General features: G+C 38.8%; 1 protein-coding gene across 1 annotated transcript in view; it reads left to right on the forward strand.

Moving 5' to 3' along the window:
- Window positions 1–24,913, forward strand: part of tnfaip8l3 (tumor necrosis factor, alpha-induced protein 8-like 3) — a 42,990-nt gene that overhangs the window by 16,165 nt on the left and 1,912 nt on the right. The window lies entirely within an intron of this gene.

The following is a 24,913-nucleotide window of genomic DNA, read 5'->3' on the forward strand; positions in this document are numbered from 1 at the left end:
AATCACCTTCACTAAATGGCTGAACATGTTCTTTTAACACAGACATTTAAATTAAAAGGTTAGAAGGATGGATATGTTTCTTCAACTGACAGTCTAGGTGAGTGGAACTGTATTTATATTTTCTTGCTGTATATATGTCATTTTCTTTTTAGATAATGATAAAAAATAAAAAAGTCCTCTGGAGAGGGTCCGCAGACCACTACAATTATTGTGCCTCCTCTATTTTATAATACACTAGTCGCCACTGCTCTTTGCCAGCTAGAAAAGTAAAACTGAACTACTTTTTTAATACAGTATCTGTGTGAAGATACCAGGAAAGGATGTGATGTAACTTACTGTAAAGCACTGCCTACTCTGTTTTTCAAGCATAACAAGTTCCTCCTCCTAGAAAAACAATTCCACGTCAGAAAGAACAATTTATACAGAAAATAGATTTTTATGAAGCTTCTGCTTTTATTACAGTATGGTGGATAAAAGGCAATTATGTAAAGTCATATTTTTTTATTTAATGCCACAAAAACATTAAATATCACAGTCACATTTTAACATTAGCTGCCAGATTTTTTTTTTTTTTTTTTTTTTGGCTTTTACAACATTACATGTTTTCAGCGCTTTTTTAAATTTATTTGCTCCAAAAGGTTTACTGTATGTATAGTTTCATCTCATTTATAAAATGAGGAAAGAGCCCACATCTTTTTATGTATTTGGTATACTCCTAATAAAATAAATAATTGTATAATATATTGTCCTTTACTTTAAACAAAGTCATTCTGAAAATAAAAAGCATATAAAATACACGTATTTCTACTCTAGTTTTCTTACTGATACAAAACTTGTTTTGCACTATCCATGCTTTGTTTCAATAGATAATATCAAATAAAGAAGACCAAAAAAAATCTTGCTGCAGAAAAAGAGACAGAACAAAGAATATTGCTTATAACCTTATTGCTACATTGGTGTTTCGAAACATCATCATTATCGATATAAATATTTCCACAAAAATCATCAGTGTTGATTTTCACTGAGCTTCTTAAAACTAACATCACACCCTTTGGAACAATAGCAAATTCTCTTAGTTTAACTGGTAATCAAAAAAAAAAAAAAAATTCAGTGTATGATGACAAATATCCATTTAAAGTCTTCACTTGATCTTTACGGTAGGCTACTTGCTTTTTGATGACAGCATCACTGCAGCTGCTGTTGGAAGCTCCATATACCATAGAAACAGCCATAAAGTAATTGGTGTCTTGAAACTTGAGCTCAGCCTTTGCTTTACACCTGCCCATTGAATGGACTGACCTGAAATATAATGTTTTTTAAGCGATATTTGAGGATAAAAACAGCATCTATTATTGTCAGACTTTAATGTTGATTTAAAATATGTTATTGAAATACAAATCCTTATGGGTTTGGAACGGCATGAGGGTGAGTCATTAATGACAGAATTTTCTATATTTATTAACTTACCCTTTAACTGCTTGATTTTTAAATTGTTGCTAAATTAGCCCCTCCTGTTTCCATTACTGCAAATATACTGTTCATACCCAGTGCAGAAAGTCAAAATTATTGTTTAACCAACACAGATGCCTTTCATAGAAATAATGGTAAAAAAAACCAGCAGTGACCCCAAGGGTCTTATGGGACACGTGTCATCGTCATTTCTGATTCCTAGAAAGGGAGCTGCTAACAGTACATTCTACATTCATATTTATAATACAGTGTTTTCCTAACAAATCACCACTCTCGCCATTATTTGTTTATGTAAAATAACATTTTTTTTTTTTTATCCTGGTATAGCCAAGAGAGAGAGAGAGAGTTACAGAGAAGCGAGTGCGGAGGGGGTGTCAGAGGAGAGCAAGGGTCTGTGTTGTCTAGAGTCATGTGTTTTCAACACCTTTTTAATTAATTCTTCAGTGTTTGAAAAAAATCCCAGCTGACAGCTTCACACATTCACTGATACACAAACACACACACACATGCGTACACGCACACACGCTCACACAACAGAGAGGAAGGAAAAAATAGAGCTGAAGAAATCACACACATTAATATATCTGTGCTGCATTTTATACAACAAGACAGCGTGTGAAAATCAAACACTTACTGGCAGTGATGCTTTTTAATAGATTACTTATTATGGAAGTAAATATATTTAAGTCAGTACATTTAAAATATAGTTACTATATCAAACTATAAACTATAAAATATATTATCAAATGACACAGTACATGTACATTCATAATCATGAATCATAGTCTGCTATAGTCAACGCATCAAAATGAGTGTATTTTTTAAAGCATGACAAGAGATTATTAAAACAGTGTTCTATGTTCTTGCACTAGGAGACTCTCACACACACCTTACACACACAACACACACAATTAAAATATTTTTTCGAATCTACGTAAAATTATAATACTGCTTTGCAAAGGCTAATAGTTGTGAGATGTAAATAGGTTAAACACTGACCAATGTCCTCCAGTTGTTGCAGAAATGATCAGAGTGTGCATACAATTTTTATTTCTGTACTTAAAAAGAAAGCATCAAGAAACTAAGCTGATCTACGAAAGGCAAGATATTGCTTCTCAATCAGAAACGCTGCACTACATTTTTTTTTTTATTGTTAATGAAACTGTACAGAAATGTTCCAACTTAATCAAACTATGACATCTCTGGATTTAATCAACCTGTCAGAGGTGGTACTTGGCATGAAACATTTAAGAACCACTGCTCTAAAATATTCTGAGCTCTAGATATGACTCGTATCCCTCCTTTAGTATGTCTAAGGGATTTTTTTTATCCATTATCATCCATCTAGTCATAACAACAATCAAAATAAATCTGATCACCTAAAAAAGTTGATTATTCCTCAACAAGCTACACAACTTGAGGCATCATGCTTGACCTAATACTTAAGGTCCCCCTGCATATGAGCAATATTAGGGATGCTTGATTTAGGAAACGCAGCTAATAATATCCTTCTCTTTAATACCTTATAAGGACTCATTTTCCAACCTTGGTAAACTAAATCTATTTTTTCTCCTTGTCAATTGCTCGTTTAGTATGGGCAATAAACATCAGGCACATTCAGTAATTGATTGTTACACTTTGAACTTTGGCACTGACCTTTTGATATGGTTAGAGATTAATGTATTTTTATGAATGAGAACTATCAGGATGCGTGATGCATGACATTAAATGATGGATCCGATTAAACACACATACATAACCCACACAAGCAAGCAGGAGACTGTGCTGATGGTGCGTCGTCTCTGTTTGTTGCTTTGAGCTGACAAAACAATTCACTTAGTTTTCAGTGATCTGTAAACACTGATGTGAAAAAAGGGGAATGTAAAAAAGTCCCACACTATATATTGATAATATGTGACAAGTTCTTTCCAACTGCTGCGTCCAATCAGAACATGCACTGTCCTCCCTATGATCAGAGCCGACCACAACTGAACGACACACCTGCTGTCAGATCCTGGTGAAGTTATTCTCTGATCATAGTAGAACAGTTCAGTGACTCTGACTGCGACTTTTTGTGTTATGGAACAGGAAGCAGTAAAACTTACGGTAACACTTTTTTTTACAGTGTCCTTGTTACATGTACTTATCATAGTAATAACAGTAAATTATGCATAATTACAAGCAACTAACCCTCAACCAAATCCTAATTCTACCCTAACCCTACATGTAGTTGCTTAATATTACTCAGTACTTAAATATATAATTACACTGTAACAATGACACCTTAAAATAAAGAGTAACCAAACTTACAATAATAGCTCATCCAAAAATGAAAATTTTATCATTCACGTACCCTCATGTTATTCAAATCCTGTATGATTGACTTTCTTCTGTGGAACAGAAAAAAAGATAAATTTTGTAGAATATTCCTGTTGGAGAGGCTTTTGGACTGTTAGGTTCTAATTAGGTAATGGGCGAGTAAACCACCCTGGGAGCTTGTCAGAGGACAAGAAATTAGGCGACAGGTAATGGTACTGGACATTTGGTAATGGACAGGTAATGGACAGCTGGAGGTAGAGGGATGGGCCACAAATGTATATTCAAAGATGTAAATAGTCTGAAGAAAAATGTATTACAATAAAGATAATGAATAAACTAAATATATATAAAAATAATAACCATTCTCTGTTATACAACATAATTATCCCCAATTCACATCAGTGAGGTTTCTATACATAAACATAGTGTAATATTAAAATATTGCTGATAACTTACAAAGCACTAAATGGTTTAGCTCCGCAGTACTTGAGCGAGCTCTTAACGCATTATAGTCCGTCACGTCTATTGCAATCTCAAAACCGGCCAGTAGATAATATCTAGAATATCAAAATCGACTGCTGGCGGTAGATCCTTCTCCTATTTAGCACCAAAACTTTGGAACAGTCTTCCTAACATTGTCCGGGAAGCAGACACACTCTGTCAGTTCAAATCTAGACTAAAAACACATCTCTTTGACCTAGCATACACATAACACATTATAGACTTCTGTAATTCAATGTTAGGCTGCATAGATTAGGTCAGCCGGAACCGGGAACACTTCCCATGAATCCTGATGTACTTGTTACATCATAAGAAGGATGGCGTCTACGCTAATATTAGTCTCTCTGTTTATCCCGAGGTTTAACGCAGTCCACTGGATCCAGGCCGTATCCAGATCTGATGAAGGACCTGCGTCTGGACACAATGACAACGCAGTCCTGAAGCCTGAACTAGTCTCCCCTGTGAAGGCCTCCTTCCCTTCCCTTTACCTCTGTACAGATAAAACGTTGTCAGGATAATTCCGGTTCACGTGGCTACACGGAAGCAATAAAAAATTCTGTATTATAATTTTTTCAAGGCTTGCACCTTGGAACCTATTTCATGGTTTGCGTTCTCGAGCCACCAGGCACTGTTTTGTGCAAATGAGCGGCCGGATCGCATTAAGGGTTTTCTGTTAGAACGGTGTCGTGTTAGCGGCCCCTAAGTTAATAACTAATGATCGTTGCGACGGAAGTGAATCAATCAAAACTAACTTTAGCTGGACAATAACTTTATTTTAGAGCTGCTGTAAAGCCAAAACAATCTCTGTTACTTTAATTTCGTATTATCACTGTAAAGCTGCTTTGAAACAATCTATATTGTTAAAAGCGCTATATAAATGAAGGTGACTTGACTTGACTAATATACATAAATGAGGTATCTACCAGAAAATACATGGCATAAGCGATAAATTGCCATTAATAACATACAGTGCCCAAATATGGGTGGCATAAATGAGCAGCATTTAACAAAACATAATGCTAATCACACGTTCTGTATTATAACAGAATACAGATTAACATCACATCATTAAAGGTGATGTATGTAACTTTTTCATAACTAAAGCATAAAAATAAAGCATAAAAATACCATAAATGTTTGCAGATATTTAGGAAACATGCTGAGTTCACATACTCGTTTCTATGAAAAACACTTCTACAGCCAGTTATTTTGCTTTGAAATGTGTGTTCCGTGTTGGAATGTCTGTTTTTGTTTTGGCCTGTGTGATCTCGCCCACTGTCAGTTCACCCAATAGTATTTCGACACCCCGGGATGCCAGTTGGCAGGAAATACAGCGTATTGCAGCCAGCAAACAAACTGGGTCAGAGATTGCAGATTTCTACGCAACCTAAAAAGCCTCGGTATTCCTCTAAAAATCTCTATGAACGAGAGCATATTACATCAACTCATCAACTCGTAAGTCTCCTTGGCTTTCATTGTCAATTGTGCTTGTTTGTATTGCGTGTCCTCAGACTGGCAAAGAGCATCTTTGCTTCCATGCTATCGGTCAAGTATCAACTTGGCCCTTTATCTCCACATCAGCTGAACTGATATGACCATCCGGGCTAAGGCGGGTGTTGATGACTTGTCTCACAGGCCATAAGTTCCAAGGTAGTTGAGGGTCTACGATCAAAACAAATGTTTTCTCCTTCAACTCAGGAGGACAGGCTTGCCATTTCTGCTGAGTTTGGAGGCTAGGAAAATAATCCCTTATGAACCTGGACCAGAATCATTCCCCAAGGACCTGGGAATGTCTCCAGTTGTGGAGACCCAACATCTCAGATTCTGGGTAAACGACTTGAGGCAGAAACTCATCGGGCTGCCCCATGAGGAGACTATTTGGCTTCACCGGGTCAGCATCTGCCAAGTCTGATGAGACATACCCCAAGGGTTTTGAGTTCAGAATTGCCTCTACTTCCAGCAAGACTTTAATTAAGACTTCCTGCAATAAAGGCATTGTCAATCTTATAACTGGTCTGGGGTTTACAGAGGGGAGAGATATGAAAGGATAAGGAGGAACCATCAAGCACCTAAATATCATCTCTCACCATCCTCAATAGAAGGTCTTCAGGTACACCCAGGATGCCCAAACCACAGTGGAGAGCATAATAGTCCTCTCAGAGCTATCAACAAGAAGAGCGAAGGTGTGATCTTCATAATGCAGATTCACAGGAAACACTTTTAACATAACTTGTCATCCGACTGAGGGTTTATCTAGAATGAACCTATCCGGAGAAGAATTCGTCAGGCTCTTCTCCATGTTAGCTGAATCCTTCCAGGATGCAAGGCTTCTTTAGGTCACATTGAGCAGCATGGTGTGCCCTGGCGCAAATCCAACAACGGTTGTTACTACGAACCCATGTCCTGACCTGATCTGAGGTATGATTGGCAAATAATGCACACTTGCTCAAGTAATGCTCAGTCTTATCAGAAAGGGCAATACTGTTTCACTTTAGCAGGCTTGGTTTGTGAAACAGGATCTTTCCGAGGGAAGGGAGTCTCAACTACTGATTCTCCAACCCCATGCAGGATGGTCACAGTTCTCTTCCCAGAGTCTGACTGAGTGTGCAAGCCCAAAGGCATTGGCTTGGCAACATAGCTGTGGCACTAGGTTTCGTAAAGGAGACAGTTCTATAAGTCAGCCAGACTAGGGGTCATGTCAGGTTGGAGGTACATATGACGGTAAAACTCAGCTCACTGCTCAGGAGGAAGCTTGTAACTCAGAAGTGCGTAACATGGGACCCTCAACTCAGTTCCAGTTCACCATCACGTTCCAGGGTCTTCAGTAGGCCCACTAGTGACTACACATGAAGAGCAAACCTCTGGAAGGTGGAGATATCACCTCACTTGAAGTCAAAACTCTCAAGGACAATAGCAATCATCCTTAAGGCTTAAGGCCATTTTATCTTTGAATAGGGTAGGTGAGTTCAAATAAGCATCCGCTATCATTCTAGCCTCCTCAAGCTTATGGTGATCCACTAAGATCTGGTATTTGAAAAATTTAGTTCACCAAAGCTATCCTAAGTTGAGCAAACTCACCCGGATCAGGCCGAATGAACTTAGGGAGGGCGTAGGTAAGGGCATGTCTGCAGGTGTTAGAAACTCTTGAAACTCTTTAGGGATAGGAGGGGAAGGAAGTCTGCAAGCATCAGGAGCATATGGCTGAGGAGGGCGTGATTGAGTAGCCGGGAAAACAAATACTTTCTAGTCCCTGGCATGACAGGTTGGTAAGTAGTTGCACCCAAATCGGACAGTTCAAGGGCACCCACCTGTGTCCTCAGGTCAACGTCAGGCTCAGGCCATGGTGGTGGGGGGAGCTCAGCAAATTTTCCATCACAGGGGGATTGGATGACTGTGACGCCAATGTTTATGTGGCTCGAATGGACTGAGCCACTTGAACTAATTCCCTGACCTCTGCACAGACTTCTCTCAACTCCCTGAAGTCTGCCTGGAAAGCCTGATTGGTCTGCATTAGATGTGCATGCTCATGGCGCAGATGCTGTAGCTCTAGTATCGAGTCGAGAAGGATGACTGACAGAATTCGACGGAGGCTTAAAACTTGAGGACATGATCTGTGAGCCATCAGAACAGACCAGGTCACTACCGAGGGGTGGCGTAAGGCTGGAAGGATGTTTTATTTAATTCCTTAAATTGCTTTAAGGATTGAAATAAAAATTTAAAGACACCAAATTTAACAATGTGATCATCAAAGTAGGCATTTCTTTTTTTCTTATCAATCAGTCTGTCCCACAATCTGTCCCAAAAGTCTGCCCCACTTAACAAATGTACAATTGTAGAAAAGATGTTCCTTTTCCTGAGATTCAATCCATTACCATCCAAATTAAACCTTACTCGGATTCGGTGCGTTTCCCAAAAGCATTGTTAGCCAACTATGTTCGCAAGTTCCGTCGTTATCAGCATAGTTCAACGAGTTCTAACGAACATTCACAAACAGCATTGCAACATTGTGTAGTTGGAACGACAGCTCTTGACCTGTGGTTAGAAGCATAGTTTCTAGTTTGCATGACATGTGCACTTAATAAATCTTGAGCAAAATAAGCAAGCTGACATTCAGTACAACCTGTGTCTTTTATTTAGAATACATACAAATGTAATTTACGTCTTTTAATTTGTCAAGAGAGTTAAAGCACCGTTTCTGAAGAGTGCGCATGTACTAACGTGCTTTACTATGTAAGAACGAGCCTATGATTGAATCTAGAAATAAAGCGAAATAACTGCGAAACATGAGAAATAGTCCACAGATGCCATGTCTGTAATTTATAGCAAAACATCTAGCGTTAATTAAATCTCAAACAGATTCATTAAAAGAAGTTATTACTCCACCACGTAACCAATGTGGTTGAACGACCACCTTGCGACAATACGGTTTCGGGAAACAGTCGTGAATAGCTAGTTGATTTCTTCAACGATGCATCGTACTATGGTAGTTAAGCAGCGAGTTACGTCGTTGTTTGGGAAACAAACCCCAGGTTTCAATCAACTAAATCAATCATGGGGGTGAGTGAATGATGACAGAACTGTCATTTTTGAGTGAACCTCTCTTTATTCCAATTTTAAGTGTGTCAACAGCTGTAAAACATAATGTTAAGTATATTTGAGTCCTTATTTATTACTGAATTCAGCAGGAGTGGGTGAGGATATAAACACGTAATAAACTTAATCATTGGCAGATTATGCTTTCCACACCAAGATTAAACAGAGCAAGATGTGCATCTGTTGAACATCCCCTCCCCCTGCACAAAAGCATACTAACAAACACGTACAAGCGTGTTTACTTAATCTAAATGGGGATATTTACACAGACTTCTATTGTTTTTATATATAGCTAGTTATAAATACTGTTCACCTAACCTACACCCTAACAGATAACTTTATGCATTTGTACAATAAGAAAAATTATTATTTTTATTTTTATACTGTTTGTATAAATGAGGACATCCCCAAAAAGCATCACAAAAGATTCTGTAAAATACTTACACTACAGTGTTTGAAACTCCATATGAAACAGTTCATATACACATAACACAATTTTGTGATGTTTTCTTTTTTTTGTTGTGTTGTTTTCCACATATCTTGTTAGATTTGACTTGTGTGCTGTCTATTTGTATGCTTGAGTTTGTTCTTTTTTTCCTTCTTTGGTGGGGTTGTGCTTTTGGTTTAGAAAATATAAGCTTTGGCATCTCACCGCATAGATTTCTCTCTCTTTTTTTTAATGTTGATAATTTGGTAAATCCTAAACTTAACCCTTCCCCTAATAATAACCCTCTCTCACAAACCTGTTGATATCAGTTGATTTAAAAGGATAGTTCACCCAAAAAGGAAACTTTTGTCATAATTTTTTCACACTCATGTCATTCCAAACCTTATTTTGTAACCAGTTTGTTTTGGTGAGGATTGACTTCCATTGTATGGAGAGACAAGAAATCGGACATTTCTCAAAATATCTTCTTAGTTTCCACAGAAGAAAGAAAGCCATACAAGAAGTTTGAAATTATGATCTTTACTTTAGAATTAATTAAACATTGTGCATTATTCACATTAATTATGAAACTGTATAAAGTAGTTCTTATTAGTCCTCTGGGAGTTATGAAAAAAAAGAAGTAATTACTGATTAGCAAATAGTGAACTATCTCATTCAACTGAGCGCTACTACATACTAATTTGTTAATCTGAGTTTCTTGTTAGTTAATAGTAGTTACTAGAATGTTAATATTGCATTACTCATTTGTTCCTGTATAGTTATTCATTAATGACAGAACAGAAATTACATGAGGCCGAGTAAATTATGACAGAATTTTCATTTTTGGTTGAACTATCCCTTTAAAGCAAAACATAGGCCGTTGCATATATAACTAATATAACTAAAACTGTACACACACATACTTTAACACACTTTCTCATTAAGGTTTGTTTTCTAATAATACCAGTGAGGTTAACTGAATTTCATTTACAATATGATGGGGTTATTTTATTTATTTATTTGTTTATTTGTTTGCCTGTTTCGTTTATCATTATAATCTGGCCACGCTGACAATGCTGATTAAATTTACAGTGATTCTAAAGCAAGCCCTGAGGAGACACAAATACACCCACACACTCACACACCGCTGGAGGACCAAAAATAACCTCTAATAATGTCTATTTGTGGCGCACACACACTGTGACAAGCTTGTGTTAATCACAAACACACACACTCGTTACCCCCGCGGGTGCTTGTACCACTTCTCGAATCTGGAGCTGCGAGCTTGTCAGGTGAATTTAAGTGTGATGTTGTGACACCACAGTAGTCATTAGCAGTTCTCTCTCTGTGACTCCATCATAAATGGCTGGTATGACAGGAGGATTAGGGATAGTGGAATGCCTCAGGCTCATTGCTCCCACACTGAGACACATTGCAGTCATTATTATCCAGAATATCAGCCAGAACTCGCACCCGCTGCAAATATGACACAAAAACTAATGTACTGTAGTATTAGGGTTTCTACATGGTATAGTACAACAATGTTTTTAGACAGGTATGGTTTTACCTCTTATGAAAAAGAAATCTTATTATGGAAATAATGCAATTTAAAAGAATATGTGCAAAATGAATGCAATGTTTTTGGAAACTGAAAATGTATTATAGTTTAAATGTATATTAAATCAATTAATTTAAGTACCACTTAAATACATCTTTATATGTAATTTATTGTCTTTGAAATAGTGTACTGCTGAATGTACTGTCAAGCATTTATTTTAAAATTATAATGTGCTTTAGTATGTTAGTCAACACAGTAAAATTAGTGTACTTCTTTAAAGCATGACAAAAATATTATTGAAACATGGTTTAAAATGCGCTTTAAAGTAAAACTTTTAATGTAACATTATTATGAAGTGCACTTTTTAAAAGTTTACTTAAGTGTGTTAAGAAACAGTCATGAAAGTGTACTCTAATCATACTTAAGTGCCCTTATATTTCACTAGCTGCAAGTACAGTGTTTAAAATGTATACTTTTAATAGCACTATAAGTGCACATTCAACACAACTATGCACACACATTTTTAGAAAGGTATTTATTTGAAGTACCATGTTTATACTATATGATATACCATGGTATAAATCATTGTATTACTATCTGATACCATATTATTAAGCAGAGTCTTTAAGGCCTAAACACTATACGCAAGTCTGGTTCAATAAGTAACTACCAAAATACCAAATCAAAGTCTGCAATCAAAGAGTTGATACTTCAATGAAACCTATAACTCAAATGAAGTAAGTTTCCTGACCTTTGCAGTAACATTCTATGAGAAATGAAATCTTCCTCTGGGACTGGGAAACCCTTCATGAAAGTATTTGACAATGCACAGAGCGGAAAATCATGAGGTGAAAATAAAAATATTATTATATTTCTTTTTGTCTAGCAGTTTGTTTAGCCATTTGGCTCAAGTACTGTATATTTAAAAAGTATTACAGAGATAAATCACTTTGTGAAACATAAACCTGTCTATCCTGCAAAGAAAGGTGTGTCATGTATTTAAAATCATCCCACCTCATTTTCCTACAGATGGTTGATTGAAACAGGTGAATATGCAAACACACGAACACAAAGGATCCATTGGCTCTCCCTATGCACTTTTCAAACAGAATGTTTCACCAAAAGAAGTTTTCTAGGTTTGAAATGCTAAAGCAATTGCTATAGTTTAATAACTAAATAAAATACAAGACAAAATCAGCTCAAACCAAGCACAGAATCAGTGACTTCACTAATGTCATCCAGCATATAGTGCTGCATCTGGTCTCTGCACACCACAATAACAGCCTGAACATTGCAAGCAGACACAGACGGTCAGATGAAAATAAGAAAGGGACAGAGAGTCAGAAAGAGTTTTAATTGATGTTGAATTCTGACTGATTATTTATTTTATTTTTATTTTTCAAATACAAATACAAATCAGTCATATACTTAGGTGGGTTTAGCTTGTTTTGTATGTAGAGGGCATGCAAGCATCAAGAGCATTCATCATTCTCCATCTTTAGTTGTGGTCTTCTGTTCCAAACACAAGATAAGGTTAGCAGGACACCAGCACACTATTATGACAGCAAAATACACAGGCTACTTGTTAAGAGACAATATCTTTACCTGCTGGAAAACCCAGTGCAGACTGTTTTCAAACTGATCCACCAGCCAGTAGTCTACAAAAACCAACTTTACCACCTTTAGAATTTTCATTCAATAAGTTCTACACATCCCCATATCTTGTGTTTCTTTTTTTAAATTCACTAAACACTTGTGCCACTTTTGCATGGAGTATTTCGGCATAATACGTTCTTTTTCACCACCCACCCACAGTCCAGTTTAACTTGGCCCAATGCGCTGGTATAGCACTGCATCATGCATATTCAAATTAGTGATTTTTTTAGTAAATTAGGCTAAATTAGGTTATATTTGCACTTTATTCCAAAACATCAAACAAACAAATTTGGACCTATTATGTTTAATTTGTAGACCTAACCATGTAAACGCTCAGTCGGATTCGAAAATACCTTGCGCACAGTGTCGTGATGCATATATGTTTATATACGATAACAATTAGCATACAATTTGGATTAGCGGTATGGTTGTTCTGGGCAAAAACTCCCAGCCCATCCACGTAGTCTTGCATGGATACGAGCAGGGAGTGCAGCGATATAACCAATGTTATACGCTTGATTTCTTATGAACATGCCAATATGTTTACTAACCGTCTTATGAACTGGTCAGTGGACGAGACTGATAATTGCTTAAAAAAACGGTTTGTGAGCAAACGCAAAATGACTCGGGGGAACGCAAAAGGTTTGGTAAGTGATCGCAAAACATTTGTGTTTGACTTATTGACTTATTCTTTTTTCTCCCATCTCATATTTTTTTCCACCACCATGTCCCCTTAGGGGTTCCATAGTGTAACGATCACTAGTGAGAGTGCCCGGGATAACGATCAGAGGGCACTCCAACCCGGACAATCACCACACATCCAAACAACTACATTTCCCATAATCCTTTGCCCAGACTAATCAGCCATGATCACATTCACCTGTATGTCATTACCTTGTTTAGCTCACCCCATATAAGCCTGATTTTCACATTCCTTCCCTGCAAAGTCTTGTTAGTTGTTTACACTCCATTTCTGAGCAATTCTACTGTTTACTATGTTCCTGGTTCTTGATATCTGCCTGTGTCCTGGTTTTCCTGTTCCCGTTCCTGTCTAGCTCTCTGGATTTGTTTGTTTGATTGGACTGATTTACTGTGCTCTGACCTCTTGCCTGTTTTCGACTACGATTGTGGATTACCTTTTTGGATCCTCAACCTTCTTGTCTCAGAGCAGTACATGACACATAGCTTTCCTGGGATTCCTCCGACTACGTATTTTTCTAATTGATTAGTAGTCACTCATTTTAGCCATTAGTCATCATATGTTTATGATATTAATTTAACTAGTTAAATATATACTTTGGGAGTGGCATTGGAAAATGATTTCTGGGCTGAGAAAGAATTGCAGCTACATTGCAGCTTCCACACTCCACACGAACACTTGGATATGCGCCTAATAAAAGCACACATTTGTCTAGGTTAACGTTAAAGTTAGAGTGAGTGGCCAGTGAAGAATGTTTATATGGTTGTCAATGAATGGGACGCTAAATATCATTTTGGCTTTAAAAAGATTCCAATAAATAGGCAATAATAAACCTGGTGTCCTCCATGATTCCTGTTCTTTTTGACAACAAAGCACTTGAATGCGACGAGCTTGTAATTACTTCAAACGTCAACTTCAAATGTAGGAAGTATGAAATCTCCAATAGCATGTGAAGGCAGCATAACCAACTAAATAAAATGTGGTTGACTAAGCCTTTTGTCGTTTACTAATGTTTAGGCGAATCTTAGGCAAAAACACTGGTAACACTTTACGTTAAATCTTAATTTGTTATGATTGTTCAGAATACCTTAAATGCATATGTAATGGGGGAAAAGTGAATTTGGTTGTGAAGTTTAGGGTTCATGTACGCATAACTTCCAGAATATTGAATCGAATTGGATGTGCATGTAAACATACCTACTGAGGGTTAGTAGGTGCAGCTTCATGTTTGCTTTTTTTAAACAAATCACATTATTTCAAAAATTCAAGTCAGCGATAATTCATGGTGCAATTAATTTTGACAGCCAATGTAAAGCAATGGCAAACTGAACATTTTTAAAAAGGAATGTTTGTGCACATTTCTTAGTGATCAATAATTAATGAGCAGTTATTCATTATATAATGGAGAAGAGCATCACATGCCATATCTTGATAGTCTGTGGCATCCTCCCCAATTTAGCATTCATTCAGGACTGACGTGCGAGATGGGGAACTGCGCGCGCTGACAGTCTACAGCACACATTTCTTTGGATTTGTTTATGCATTTACCTGATTTGCATATTGCAAATGTAATTCATTATTAGTAAACTCCACTTGCTCTCTCAGATAGCCGGGTTTATGAGACTCTACGTCCCCTGACCACAGCATGGACCAATGCCAAAAAGAGCAGAAACGCCTGTGTAGCTGGTCAGTGTCAGGTTGGTCTGGTGTGTGTTGATGCCTCAGGTCGTGTCTGTCACTCACTGACTTTACATCATCACAGAGAGTGATGCTAAACAAAGCCTCGATTCACATCAACAACAAACGACAGCTCTGACACAGATGCAGACACAGTCAAACGCCTGTGCACTGCAAAACCAACTGCCAGTAGTGTCAGAGCCAATTCTTAGTAGTTTCAGAATTGGCGTTTGAAAACCCCATGTTGGTTAATCTGAAAATTCTGGCACCACTAAATAATTGCACAAAAAAGTGCAAGTGTAGTTTGAATTACGAACAAATGATTTACATGAGCTGGTTCTTTTAATGAATCATAAAAAAAAAAAAAAACTCACATATGAGTCACAGTCAAACTCATTAGCATAAAATGGCTGCTGAAATAACATTTGATTAAGCTAAGTGATTTAAGCAATCTCTTCCATGTAAATTGAAGCAAACCTTACAAGCAACACAACATTTGGTGTGCTTTCTATATCTGTTGCGTCTGGTAGCCTTGCCAAATTATGTTTTATTTAATTTGGGAGGAGCATGTTCAGATAATCAATGTAATTAGCAAGAGAGGAGGTATATATATATAGATATATATAGCCGACCTACCTCTATCCCAAGACAGTTTTCCAGCATTCCTCCACCACCCCAACTCCTCACTCTTAAACATTTCCCAACCAGGGATGGAGGAGTAATCTGGGTTCGGGCCAAATTCCGAGCTTTGGGATCACAGACAGCACGCCAAATATGCATACTTTTTCTATGTCCAAATTATATGTAAGGGTGAACTCATGAGACATCAAACATGCTCTGATGATCAGCTGTGATTCAGGTCGCACAGTGTGGAACTCAAATTACTCGTGCCTGGTTAGGACACGGTCTTAGGGTACGTTTACATGACAACGATATGCTTAAAACTTTTGAGTTTTGAGTTTGAGTTTTCCACGAACAGACGACACCATTGCCAAAACGATCCCCATTCTGCTTATTATAGTCTGTTTTTTTTTAATACTGTCATTCTGACTGTTTAAACTTGGCAGACATATTGAAAGCCACTTGCAGAGCAACTAATGTACATTTTACCAGTACATGAGAGAATCAAACCCATGACCCCTTGTGAAAAAGTCTACTTCAAATCTTATAACAGTAAGGTATTAAACATTAAAGTATATTTTAGTTTACCATAAATCTTGCCAGTACATTCAACAGTACAACCGTATTTCAAAGACAATAGAAGTAAATATGAAATTACATATAAAGATATACTTATTAAGTCCTACTTAAGTGAGTCAAAAAGTGGCCTTAAGTTGTTGCATTTAATATAAATAGAATCTATAGTACATATTCATTTAATTGCAATTTACATGCAGTTAAGTGTTTGAAAACATTACATTCAGTTTCCACACAAGCATATTATTTTAAAGTATTTTTTCCCATATCAAGCACTCTTTTTGAAAGTTTAAAAGTGCAAAAGTGTGGTCACAAGGGACCTCTGTGCTGCTAGTGTCAAGCACCACCAGCTGAGCTACAGGAGCAACAATTGTATGAACCAGTTTGTCATTCAGAGTGAACATCATTATTCCTGTCAGAGACACTTACTGAAGGTCATGCCTTGGTCATCTCACCTGGCAGCCAGACGTGCATGCGTGCATAGAAGTGAACTTTACTCTGGCTTTCTTTTTATAAAAATGGTGCGACTGGAGCTCCGGTTGGGCATTTGTGTGGCATTCACGTGCCATTCCGTGGCATTCTCAAATGACATATTTTCCAGACCATCCCAATAACAGTGTGAGGAAGTAAACGAGAGTGACGGGTTCTTGGCAGAGGAGTTCAGGACTGAACAGCTTCTCTGTGTTTGGTTCTGTAATGTTAATCAGGTCTGTAGTGTGTAATTTGAACTGGGAGGTATCTAAATAAAATTTGCTCTCAGATTGCTCACGCCTCCTACAGATAAACACGACAAAACAATACCCTCCTCCCTGTGCCATCTCACCAGCTCAGCTCAAGATAAACCCACACACTCTGAGATAAAACGATGGCCTTATACGGTCACCTTAGCTCTGTTCCCAAACCTAGCGAGCTGCCTTGTCGTCTACTGCCTAAATCTGCAGCTACCTTCTAAGGCCCTGTTTACACCCGGCATTTTCAGTGATCTGATCACAAGTGGTCAGCTGAGACGCAGTACCGTTTTCGTCTGGTCTTAACATGCATGTTCAGATTTTGTATAGACCAGGGGAGTCCAAACATGCTCCTGGAGGGCCACTGTCCAACACAGTTTAGCTCAAACCTGCCTGGAACGTTTGCCTTGTAAACCTTGATTAGCTGCTTAAGGTTTGTTTTATTGGGGTTGTGTAGCTAAACTATGCAGGACATTGTACCTCCAGGAGCACCCCTGGTCTAGACCCTCCCCTCTTATGGCCGGTACACAGTGTACGTTATTGGGCTGTCCTAGCCTGCGACAGTGTCAGATATTTAGCATGATCATCTCACAGTGTGTTTGCTTCTACGACCTACGTCTACTGACTAGCCAATAAAAACGCAACATGAAATGGCATATTGATCAACGCGACATGGCGCTAAAACTTAAAACTACCCAGACAGCAACTTAATGTCGGCCCACATCTGGTACATGAGGATTCAACGCGTACCAGATGTGGGCCAGATCTGGGCCAACACTATGTTGCTGTCTGGGTGCTCACCTCAAGCTCCATTTGCAAAATTAGCATGCCAAGTTGACCTCTTTTCCCTATTCCATCTTCTCTTTTTTCAGCGCACATAAAAACCACAATTGCCGAAGTGCAATTTATCTTGCTCTATTTGTTTACCACTAGCGCTTGCTGATAACATTTTATTCTTCTATACTTGTGTCGTAGCCTACGATTTAATAGGTGTCATTATTGTACAGTCTACATACATGTTGTACAGTGAGAATTATAATGATCTTATAGGATTGCCGAAGTCACACAGTCTGTAGCAGGGATTATTTTGTCACACTCTACATCACTTGTAAGGGAGCGCAGAGTGTGACGCACAAATATGGTTATTGTAATGAATGAAGCCATTACGCTGCTTATGAGCGAGCGGGGAAGGACGCAGATGGAAAAGAAACAACTGGAAATGGCTATTTGAATCGTTATCCGTGTGTTTTGGCGCATCATAGTGAAGTTTTGGTGCGCATTCTTAAAACACGTAGGCTTTTTTTTTTTGTGGCTGTTCAATCACATTCGACCACATGAGCGTCTACACTACAAAAGCAATCCATATGCGTTTTGACTGCTTCTGGAAGCAGTGCACTGCTCAACCCTGTTTACACCTCTTTAACATTGACGAAAATGCATCTTAAAACCAGATTTAAAAAGGGCCTACAGCATCCTAACTGAAATATTGAAATTAATTTACAGTTCTGCATGAATGACTCCCATAAAATGTTGTCTAAATCACAATTATAGACAAACACATTCTGAACTAAACTAATAACACGCTTTCCTTTCCAGAAAGCATGTGGTTTAAAGTTCCTGAAAGACTTGTAACTCATACTCAGAAGTCCATTAGAGATGATGCAAAAATGCAGCACAAATATGTACAAAAAGAGGAACAAGGCTAGAAAAAGAAACCATTTTAATGTGTGCTTTTAAAATGCACTTCTATGAGACATTTAAGTGTGTACTTCCTCAGAAATGAGTGTACAGTACACGTGTTTCCTGTACCGCTTTTCATCCCTGCTGAATCTACAGAGGCAGTAGTCTAAATGAATGTGAATTTAAACAAAGGCTAAATAATGGCAAGAAAACACATCATTCCATTGAGCTGTCCTCATGAATGTGCACGTGTTTATGTTTTGCTTCTAGCTCGAACATTATAGTCTGATTCACCAACAAAAAAATATCATTAGCTGGTTATTTTAATTAATTGTTCAAAAAGACTCACAAACTCAAGAATTTGTGGTTTGAGTCAGTCAGAAAAGTAGCAGAAGAGTAGGCAAATTTTAGGACATACAGTACCTCATCATAAAATTATGATGATGCATGGTTCATTGGATTCGGTCACACCTAACATCGTCATGTACACACTCCACATTTTATTTAATTACATTTATTTTATTCTTCCTACCTTGGAGAGAAAACAAGTAGCAATATTAGCCAATCAAGTGTGCACACATCCACACTTAGAAAATCTATTGGGAATAGTACGCTTTTCAGCACACTATGCTTTGGAACACTTTCTGCACTTATTCTAATCTCACATTTAATTTGGATGGATAGTATGTGCATTGGGACACATGGGTTCTGATTCTATCTGAGCAGTTATCTGAATCATACTGAATAACAGGATCCCTTTCAGTGATGTCTGAATCAAAGTGAAGCGTGAACTATTTTGTGAAGCCTACTTGAAGTTGTTAAAACGACAATTCTTTCGTAATTAATTATATTTAAATGTATAAATACATTGTTTTATTGTTTTTTATACTCAAAACAGAATTAGTAATCGTAAATGAAAATGAATAAATATTGGTGTTACAAAATGTATGCATTAACACATGGTGAAGGGTGACCAAGATCTGTATGAAACACTGACTTGTGATCAGTTGTTTAGTGTTTCAGTCAGTTTACCACCAATGTGCTGTGACATACAAAGTTCGGTTATGAAACTCTAGATCGCGCGGGCTAATTATAGGTCCTTAACTCAGACTGCTTGCAATCACATCATTCTCTATAGGGCTCAGCTGATTGGTTCCTGCTGTATCAGTAGCCAATGAGCTTGCATGCTCAGCTTTCAAATACTTGGTTAGCATTTGCCTTTGAAGTGCAGCACGCTTTCAGAAACCCTCCACCTTCCCCAGCTCCACCATCTGCAATGGGTAATTCATGTATTCGTCCAGAACAGTTGTGCCTTAACATCGTACACCCAAGGTGAGCTTTTGGATATTGGTTTGCGAATTTCCGACAGTTTTATGGACAACCTTCGACTCCTTCCTGAGATCGCCAGATCACCCGAGGCTATGCACTCTGCCCGGCCGGGCGGAAGTGCTCGCAGGCGCCGGCGAGATCGTAAACAAAGGCGGGGGAAGCGCGGAGGACTAAGAGCTAAGCTAAAGCTAACACCACACCGGCTCTCTTTACCCAGCATTTTCCTTGCCAATGTACGGTCGCTGTTGAACAAAATGGAGGAGATTCGACTCAACATCACATACAGCAAGAGACTTTTGAACTGTAATGTTCTAATTTTCACGGAAACATGGTTAAACAGCGGAATACCGGACAACGCTATTGAGCTAGCGGGACGCCATACATTCCGGGCGGATAGAACATTACATGGCTCCGGTAAGACCAGAGGTGGTGGATTGTGCATTTACATTAACAAAGCTTGGTGCACAAACTCTGCTATTGTTGGGAGACATTGTTCAGCTAACCTTGAGTTTCTCATGGTTAAATGTAGACCGTTTTATCTACCGCGGGAGTTCACTTCCACTATTATAACTGCAGCCTATATTCCCCCGGATGCTGATGCCAAGTTTGCTATGAAAGAACTTCACGCAGCCATCAGTAAACAACAGACCGTTCACCCGGAAGCTGCGTTTATTGTTGCGGGTGATTTTAATCATTCAAACTTAAAGTCAGTGCTACCGAAATTTCACCAGCATGTTTCCTGTCACACCAGAGGAAACAAAACCTTAGACCATGTTTACACAAACATGGCTGAAGCTTACGTCGCGACACCCCTCCCCCACTTGGGACAGTCAGATCACCTTTCTTTGTTCCTCACCCCCAAATATGCACCTCTGATCAATCGCGTGAAGCCATCAGTGAAGACCATCAAGGTGTGGCCTGCGGGGGCAGATTTCTCACTCCAGGAAAGGTTTCTACACACAGACTGGAGTATGTTTGCTTCTCAAGCCACCAGTGGCTCTCACACGGACATTGACTGCTACACCTCCTCTGTACTGGATTATATTAATACCACCATTGACAGTGTTACAACCCAGAAGCAGATCACCACATACCCAAATCAGAAGCCATGGATGAACAGGGAAGTGCGACTCCTATTGAAGACACGCAATACTGCCTTCAGATCAGGAGATGCACAAGCCTATAGCACATCCAGAGCAAATCTGAAAAGGGGCATCAAAGAGGCCAAGCACTGCTACAAGCTTAAGATAGAGGGACACTTTTCCAACGCTGACCCTCGGCGCATGTGGCAGGGCATTCAGGCCATCAGTGACTACAAACCCTCTCACTCCACCCCCGCAGCCACTGATGTCAACTTCCTGAACGAGCTAAATGACTTTTATGCTCGCTTTGAAAGAGACAACAGAGAAACTGCCACCAAGCTCAAATCCTCAGCTGACCACCCACCGATCACACTCTCCTCCACAGATGTCTGCAATGCACTGAGCAGGATCAGCGCGCACAAGGCTGCTGGACCAGACAACATCCCTGGACGCGTACTCAGGGCATGTGCGGAGCAGCTCGCTGGGGTTTTTACAGACATTTTCAACCTGTCTCTTGCCCAAGCAACTGTACCAACATGCTTTAAATGCACTTCCATTGTGCCAGTGCCAAAACACTCCAGCCCGAAGTGCCTTAATGACTACCGCCCTGTAGCACTCACACCCATCGTAATGAAGTGCTTTGAGCGGCTGGTCCTGGCACACCTAAAAGACTCTCTACCATCCACATTGGACTCACACCAGTTTGCCTACCGTAGCAATAGGAGCACAGAGGATGCAGTCTCCATGGCACTGCACTCTGTGCTCACACATCTGGACAATAAGAACACTTATGCACGCATGCTGTTTGTTGACTTCAGCTCAGCATTCAACACTGTCATCCCAACTAAGTTAATAGCCAAACTAGGAGACCTGGGCTTCAACACCTCCATGTGCAACTGGATTTTGGACTTCTTGACCAACAGACCCCAGAATGTTCGATCAGGCTCCAACTGCTCCACATCCATCACACTCAACACTGGTGTACCACAGGGCTGTGTGCTAAGCCCGTTCCTCTACTCCCTCTTCACCTCCGACTGCAAGCCTGTGTACGGATCTAATTCCATCGTCAAGTTTGCGGACGACACTACGGTGATTGGTCTCATCAGCAACAACGATGAGACTGCCTATAGGGAGGAGATCAAGCACCTGGCCACATGGTGCACCGAAAATAACCAGCTCCTCAACACCACCAAAACGAAGGAGCTCATCGTGGACTTCAGGAAAGTGTCAAGAGGCACACACGACACCATCTACATCAATGGAATGGCTGTTGAGCGTGTCTCCAGTTTCAAGTTCCTGGGGACCCACATCTCGGCGGACATGACCTGGACAACCAACACCTCCAGCCTGGTCAAGAAGGCTCACCAGCGCCTCTTCTTCCTGAGGACACTGAGGAAGAATCAGCTTTCCTCCACTATCCTGGTGAACTTCTATCGCTGTGCAATAGAAAGCATCCTGACCAACTGTGCTACAGTGTGGTATGGGAGCTGTTCTGTTGCAGAGCGCAAGGCACTGCAGCGGGTGGTGAAAACCGCCCAGCGCATCACTGGGACTCCACTACCTGCCATCGAGCACATCCAGAGGAAACGCTGTCTGCATCGAGCTCGCAGCATCCTTAAGGACTCCTCTCACCCAGCCCACAGACTGTTTTCTCTCCTGCCTTCCGGCAGGCGTTTCAGGTGCCTCCGGACCAGGACCAGCAGACTAAAGAACAGTTTTTTCCCCAGAGCTGTCTCTTTATTAAACTCTAACCCTCATTGATCCCACTCCCCTTATATACTGATTGACTCTCCTCTCCCTCCTCACACCTGCCTCCATTTTGTTATTTGCAATACTATAATGTTCATTTGCACTGCTGACTGTTATTACAGTAACAACTGTTTACATATGCATCTTGCACTACTACCTTGACTGGAATATGCTCATTTGCACTGCCGACTGTTTATTTACAGTACCGACTGTTATATATACATTGCAATATCGTACCTTAACTGTAATATGCAATTACTTTCCACTGCACTCACTCGGATAGCTTCTGTCCAAACTTTATTTGCACTACTTTAAATCCATTGTTATACTGCTCATTAGCCTAACTTATACATATATCTATTTGTAAAATTCTGTTTATAGTAATATCCATCTGTATATTATGCTCACATTCTGTTTATAGTAACAGCCATCTGTATATATATTCATAGTACATATCTATCTGTAAAATTATGTTTATAGTAACAGCCATCTGTATATTATATTCAGTACATATCTATCTGTAAACATTCTGTTTATAGTAATAGCCATCTGTATATTATTATATTCAGTACATTTCTAGCTGTAAATTCTGTTCACAGTAAGAGTTATCTGTATATTATATTCATAGGACAATCTATCTGTAAATTTTTGTTTATAATAGTATTCAACTCTATATTTATTCAGTACATATCCATGTTCTGCACTTATGAACCACTGTATATCCTGCACTTGCTGCTATTGCACTTCTGGTTAGACCTAAACTGCATTTCGTTGCCTTGTACCTGTACTTGTGTAATGACAATAAAGTTGAATCTAATCTAATCTAATCTATTGCTATATTGTACAGCAGCAGCATGTCTTACTTGCTCACAGCAGTGTGTCGTGTATGTATTGTATTGGCAGTAGCAAGTCCCGTACTTGCTCTGCAGCAGCAATAACAGCAGGAACAGCGTAGCAGATCTATTCCAACAAGACCAAATATATCAACATTGTCATACCCATTCCCATGCCAAACACTCTGAGAGTTGTCATGACAGAAATGCATTTCATTAAATATAAACATTCAGAGGCGAAATTTGATCAGTCTTTTTCTCCGATCACAGAATCCCGCATGAGATTCATTGCCAGGACCATTAACCCTCAGTCCTTTTTTTCATTCTCCTATTTTTGGACTAAATCTTATTATTGAGTTATTGAACGTACAGTTTCCACCTCTACAACAGCAGATCAGACAGACAGCAAACCTCAGCAGAATGAACATGCTGAGAGCTCTCACACACCCAGAGGAACTCAGTGTCAAACAGTACAGTCTGACCTGGAAGCTTGTTCTAATATTATCACAGTCCATTAGACGCTGTATAAATCATTAGTAAATCAACAGCTTTGCTGCCATCCATTTGCAAACAATCTAGTTTAGTGACACACCTACAGTGGCTCAATAAAGTCCCTCTTAAATTTTGCATTGTCATTGTGTTACATAAAATCAGTGACATCAGCCAATGATGCTATGCCTCTACTAATTAGCTTTTATAGATGCACAAACAAATAAAATGTTTGTCTTTGTTATATTTCATCAAAACTTAACTTACTCAACTTCATAAATGGTTTTCCTTTTTGTTGTCACTGAGCAAGCACTCTTATTTATTCCACTTTTTCTTCCTTCCCATTTTTCACAATCCAGCCAGTTCTTGATAGATATATTTATTTTTCTTGTTGAACAACCTGTCTTACTTGGAAATGCAAAACATTATTGGAGTAGAATGGGTTGTGAAGACAGCACGCCATTTCCTATTGACTTTAAGTGTGGATTACTGTAAGTGTCCAAATATTGAACAATGTTTATAAGAAACTGGTGCATCCTAATACTGTCCTTTGCTGTAGTAAATCAGCACAAATAAATATAAGATATCAATGTGTTAAAAAAAATTCATTCAAAGTTGAAATTAAAAGAGTGAAAATGGAATGAGATATAGAATTCAGCAGCGAAGGAATGTATCAGAACAATGCTAGAACATTTCATTTGACGTCAACTGAATGGAGGTTACATAAAAAATCAGGGTTCAGAAAACCATTCACTCTTCTTTTTGAGCAAAATATGTTGAAAGACAGATGAATGTTTTGAATGTTTCATGTTTTATGCCTTTCAGCAGTATTATTTTTCATATTGATGTCTGTATAGGCCGTTCTTGACCTGGGTGCTCAAAACACTGCAGCCCATTTACGGACATTTTTTTTCTCTAGAACATT

This window comes from Rutilus rutilus (genome assembly GCF_951802725.1).
Source record: "Rutilus rutilus genome assembly, chromosome: 5".
In the NCBI taxonomy this organism is placed as follows: Eukaryota; Metazoa; Chordata; class Actinopteri; order Cypriniformes; family Leuciscidae; genus Rutilus; species Rutilus rutilus.